The sequence below is a fragment of the Triticum aestivum genome, chromosome 6A (assembly GCF_018294505.1).
Source record: "Triticum aestivum cultivar Chinese Spring chromosome 6A, IWGSC CS RefSeq v2.1, whole genome shotgun sequence".
Classification (NCBI taxonomy): domain Eukaryota; kingdom Viridiplantae; phylum Streptophyta; class Magnoliopsida; order Poales; family Poaceae; genus Triticum; species Triticum aestivum.
This window is the reverse complement of record NC_057809.1, coordinates 487641735-487647813: the sequence shown is the minus strand read 5'-3', so window position 1 is coordinate 487647813 and position 6079 is coordinate 487641735.

Below are 6079 nucleotides of genomic sequence, written 5' to 3'. Positions count from 1 at the left end.
GTTGTGTAGTAGATATCAAGCTCTTTTCTGGCGCCGTTGCCGGGGAGGTGAGTGCTTGAAGGTATATCTTTAGATCTTGTAAGCGAGTCTCTTAGTTTCTTGTTTTATCACTAGTTTAGTTTATAAAAGAAAATTAAAAAAATGGAATTAAGTTTGCCTCATACGCTTTATCTTTTTAATATCTATCGTGAGAATAAGGATTCCGATAATTGTGCTCAAGTGCTAGAAGAAGAATGCATTAGAATGTTTGGCACTAAATATTTGAATAATGAGTATGATTGCAATGTTGTTAGTATAAATTCCTTGAATATCCATGATGCTAATGATATGCAAAGCCACAAGCTTGGGGAAGCTATGTTTGATGAATATGATATTTTTTGTCCCCCAAGTTTTGATGAGCAAATTTATTATGATGAAAGCATGCCTCCTATTTATGATGATTATATTGATGAAAGTGGATTTGGAGAGGTCATGACTTTATTTTGTGATGAATCCACTATTTCGGAAGAGGTTCCAATTGATTATGAGAACAAAGTTGCTATCTATGATGATTATTGTGATGACTTGTATGCTATAAAGAATAATGATATCCATGAAACTTGTCATCATGATTTTAATTTTCAATTGGATTATGCCTCACATGATAGTTATTTCGTTGAGTTTGCTCCCACAACTATTGATGAGAATAGATTTGCTTATGTGGAGAGTAATAAAATTTCTATGCTTGTAGATCATGAAAAGAATGCTTTATGTGATAGTTATATTGTTGAATTCATTCATGATGCTAATGAAAATTATTATGAGGGAGGAACATATGCTTGTAGGAATTGCAATAATATCAAGTTTCCTCTCTATGTGCTTAAAGTTTTAAAGTTATGCTTGTTTTACCATCCTATGCAAGTTGACTCTTGTTCCCACAAGTTGTTTGCTCACAAAATCCCTATGCATAGGAAGTGGGTTAGACTTAAATGTGCTAGTCATATTCTTCATGGTGCTCTCTTTATGTTTCAATTCCTATCCTTTATGTGAGCACATTGAAATCATCATGCCTAGCTAGGGCGTTAAACGATAGCGCTTGTTGGGAGGCAACCCAACTTTATTTTTATTCCTTGATTTTTGATCCTGTTTAGTAATAAATAATTCATCTAGCCTCTGTTTAGATGTGGTTTTATGTCTTTAATTAGTGTTTGTGCCAAGTAGAACCGTTGGGAAGACTTGGGGAAAGTCTTATTGATCATGCTGTAAAAAATAGAAACTTTAGCGCTCACGAGAATTGCTGCCATTTTTTGTTGGAGAGTTATATTTAGTTAATTTTTTTGCAGATGATTAATAGATAAATTCCTCAGGTCCAGCAATTTATTTGAGAATTTTATGAGTTCCAGAAGTATACGTTTGATCCAGATTACTACAGACTGTTCTGTTTTTGACAGATTCTGTTTCCGATGTGTTGTTTGCTTATTTTGATGAATCTATGGCCAGTAAAAGAGTTTATAAACCATAGAGAAGTTGGAATACAGTAGGTTTAACACCAATATAAATAAAGAATGAGTTCATTACAGTACCTTGAAGTAGTGTTTTGTTTTCTTTCGCTAACGGAGCTTACGAGTTTTCTGTTAAGTTTTGTGTTGTGAAGTTTTCAAGTTTTGGGTAAAGATTCGATGGGCTATGGAACAAGGAGTCGTAAGAGCCTAAGATTGGGGATGCCCAAGGCACCCCAAGGTAATATTCAAGGACAACCAAGAGCCTAATCTTGGGGATGCCCCGGAAGGCATCCCCTCTTTCGTCTTCATTCATCAGTAACTTTACTTAGAGCTATATTTTTATTCGCCACATGATATGTGTTTTGCTTGGAGCATCAATTTATTTTGTTAGGATTTTCTTGCTGTTATTTATAACAATGTTTTGCATCTTTTATTTCAATAAAAGTGGCATTGATAGCCTTTACTATGCCTATGTTACAAGTATACATATTGCTGTTTGAAAACAGAAAGTTTACCGCTGTTGCAATAATTCCCTAGAAAAGTCAGAATGTGATAAAATGTTTAAACCTTTTGCATATTAAGATCTGATAAATTCACTACAGTGGTATTTTTATTTCATAATTTTTGGAGCTAGGGAAGTATAGATGTTGCAGCATTCTTTACAGACTATCCTGTTTAGGCAGATTGCTGTTATGTTTGCATTGTTTGCATATGTTTGCTTCTTTAATGATTATATTTGAGGATAGGACTATTAAATATGCAGAGGAATTTAGTATGCAATTTTGAATAATAATTTTATTGATTTGCTACAGTAGAGTATGATAAGGTTTTTGCAATGGTTTATACTAACTTATCTCACGAGTCCTTGTTGAGTTTTGTGTGGATGAAGCTTTTGAGATTTAGGGAGACTGTGATATGAGAGGAATTAAGGAGACACAAAAGCTCAAGCTTGGGGATTCCCAAGGCATCCCAATATAATATTTCAAGAAGTCTCAAGCATCTAAGCTTGGGGATGCCCTGGTTGGCATCCCACCTTTCTTCTTCAACAACTATCGGTTAGTTTCGGTTGATCCTAAGTTTTTGCTTCTTCACATGATGTTTGTCATTCTTAGAATGTCATTTTATTTTGCTTTGCTTGCTGTTTGAATAGAATACCAAGATCTGAACTTATTAAATGTTAGAGAGTCTTCACATAGTTGCATAATTATTCAACTACTCATTGATCTTCACTTATATCTTTCAGAGTAGTTTGTCATTTGCTCTAGTGCTTCACTTATATCTTTTAGAGCATGGTGGTATTTTATTTTGAAGAAACAGATGAACTCTCATGCTTCACTTATATTATTTTGAGAGTCTTAAATAGCATGGTAATTTGCTTAAAATCCTAATATGCTAGGTATACAAGATTAATAATAAAATTCTCTTATGAGTGTTCTGAATACTAAGAGAAGTTTGATACTTGATGATTGTTTTGAGATATGGAGGTAATAATATCAAAGTCGTGCTAGTTGAGTAGTTGAGAATTTGAGAAATGCTTGTGTTGAAGTTTGCAAGTCCCGTAGCATGCACGTATGGTAAATGTTATGTAAAAAATTTGAAACATGAAGTGTTATTTGATTGTCCTCCTTATGAGTGGCGGTCGAGGACGAGCGATGGTCTTTTCCTACCAATCTATCCCCCTAGGAGCATGCGCGTAGTGCCGAGGTTTTTGATGACTTGTAGATTTTTGCAATAAGTATGTGAGTTCTTTATGACTAATGTTGAGTCCATGGATTATACGCACTGTCACCCTTCCATCCTTGCTAGCCTCTTCGGTACCGTGCATTGCCCTTTCTCACATTGAGAGTTGGCGCAAACTTCACCGGTACATCCAAACCCCGTGATATGATATGCTCTTTCACACATAAACCTCCTTATATCTTCCTCAAAACAGCCACCATACCTACCTATTATGGTATTTCCATAGCCATTCCGAGATATATTGCCATGCAACTTTCCATCATTTCGTTCATCATGACACATTCATCATTGTCATATTGCTTAGCATGATCATGTAGTTGACATAGTATTTGTGACAAAGCCACCATTCATAATTCTTTCATACATGTCACTCTTGGTTCATTGCATATCCCGGTACACTGCCAGAGGCATTCATATAGAGTCATCTTCGTTCTAGTATCGAGTTGTAATCATTGAGTTGTAAATAAATAGAAGTGTGATGATCATCATTATTAGAGCATTGTCCCAAGTGAGGAATAAAAAAAGAAAGGCCATAAAAAGGAGAAGGCCCAAAAAAGAAGAGAAAGGCCATAAAAAAAGGGAAAGGCCCCAAAAAATGAGAGAAAAAGAGAGAAGGGACAATGTTACTATCCTTTTACCACACTTGTGCTTCAAAGTAGCACCATGATCTTCATAGTAGAGAGTCTCTCATGTTATCACTTTCATATACTAGTGGGAATTTTTCATTATAGAACTTGGCTTGTATATTCCAACAATGGGCCTCCTCAAGTGCCCTAGGTCTTCGTGAGCAAGCACGTTGGATGCACACCCACTAGTTTTTTTGTTGAGCTTTCATACATTTATAGCTCTAGTGCATCCGTTGCATGGCAATCCCTACTCCTTGCATTAACATCAATCGGTGGGCATCTCCATAGCCCATTGATTAGCCTCGTTGATGTGACACTTTCTCCTTTTTGTCTTCTCCACATAACCCCCCTCATTATATTCTATTCCACCCATAGTGCTATGTCCATGGCTCGCGCTCATATATTGCGTGAAAGTTTATAGGTTTGAGATTACTAAAGTATGAAACAATTGCTTGGCTTGTCATCGGGGTTGTGCATGATGAGAGCATTCTTGTGTGACGAAAATGAAACATGACTAAACTATATGATTTTGTAGGGATGAACTTTCTTTGGCCATGTTATTTTGAGAAGACATGATTGCTTAGTTGTATGCTTGAAGTATTATCATTTTTATGTCAATATGAACTTTTGTCTTGAATCTTTCGGATCTGAATATTCATAGCACAATTAAGAAGAATTACATTGAAATTATGCCAACTAGCATTCCACATCAAAAATTCTTTCTTTTATCATTTACCTACTCGAGGACGAGCAGGAATTAAGCTTGGGGATGCTGATACGTCTCCAACATATCTATAATTTTTGATTGCTCCATGCTATATTATCTACTGTTTTGAATGTTTATGGGCTTTATTATACACTTTTATATCAATTTTTGGGACTAACCTATTAACCTAGAGCCCAGTGCCAGTTTCTGTTTTTACCCTGTTTTAGGGTTTCGAAGAAAAGGAAAATCAAACGGAGTCCAATTGACCTAAAACTTCACGGAACTCATTTTTGGAAGGAAAGAAGCCCAGAAGACTTGGAGTGCACGTTGGGGGACCTGCAAGGAGGCCACGAGGCAGGGGGGCGCGCCCACCCCCCCCGGGCGCGCCCTCCACCCTCGTGGGCCCCTCGTGGCCCCCTGACGTACTTCTTCGCCTATATATCTCCATATACCCTAAAAACATTCGTGAGCACAATAGATCGGGAGTTCCGCCGCCAAAAGCCTCAGTAGCCACCGAAAGCCAATCTAGACCCGTTCCGGCACCCTGCCGGAGGGGGCAATCCTTCTCCGGTGGCCATCTTCATCATCCCGGTGCTCTCCATGACGAGGAGGGAGTAGTACTCCCTCGGGGCTGAGGGTATGTACCAGTAGCTATGTGTTTGATCTCTCTCTCTCGTGTTCTTGAGTTGGCACGATCTTGATGTATCGCGAGCTTTGCTATTATAGTTGGATCTTATGTTTCTCCTCCCCCTCTTCTCTCTTGTAATGAATCGAGTTTCCCCTTTGAAGTAATCTTATCGGATTGAGTCTTTAAAGATTTGAGAACACTTGATGTATGTCTTGCCGTGCGTATCTGTGGTGACAGTGGGATACCACGTGATTCACTTGATGTATGTTTTGGTGATTAACTTGAGGGTTCCGCCCATGAACCTATGCATAGGGGTTGGCACACGTTTTTGTCGTGATTCTCCGGTAGGAACTTTGGGGCACTCTTTGAGGTTCTATGTGTTGGTTGAATAGATGAATTAGAGACTGTGTGACACATATCGTATAATCATACCCACGGATACTTGAGGTGACATTGGAGTATCTAGGTGACACTAGGGTTTTGGTTGATTTGTCTGTTAAGGTGTTATTATAGTGCGAACTCTAGGGCTGTTTGTGACACTTATAGGAATAGCCCAACGGATTGATTGGAAAGAATAACTTTGAGGTGGTTTCGTACCCTACCATAATCTCTTCGTTCGTTCTCCGCTATTAGTGACTTTGGAGTGACTCTTTGTTGCATGTTGAGGGATAGTTATGTGATCCAATTATGTTAGTATTGTTGAGGGAACTTGCACTAGTGAAAGTATGAACCCTAGGCCTTGTTTCCTAGCATTGCAATACCGTTTACGCTCACTTTTATCATTAGTTACCTTGCTGTTTTTATAATTTCAGATTACAAATACCTTTATCTACTATCCATATACCACTTGTATCACCATCTCTTCGCCGAACTAGTGCACCTATACAATTTACCATTG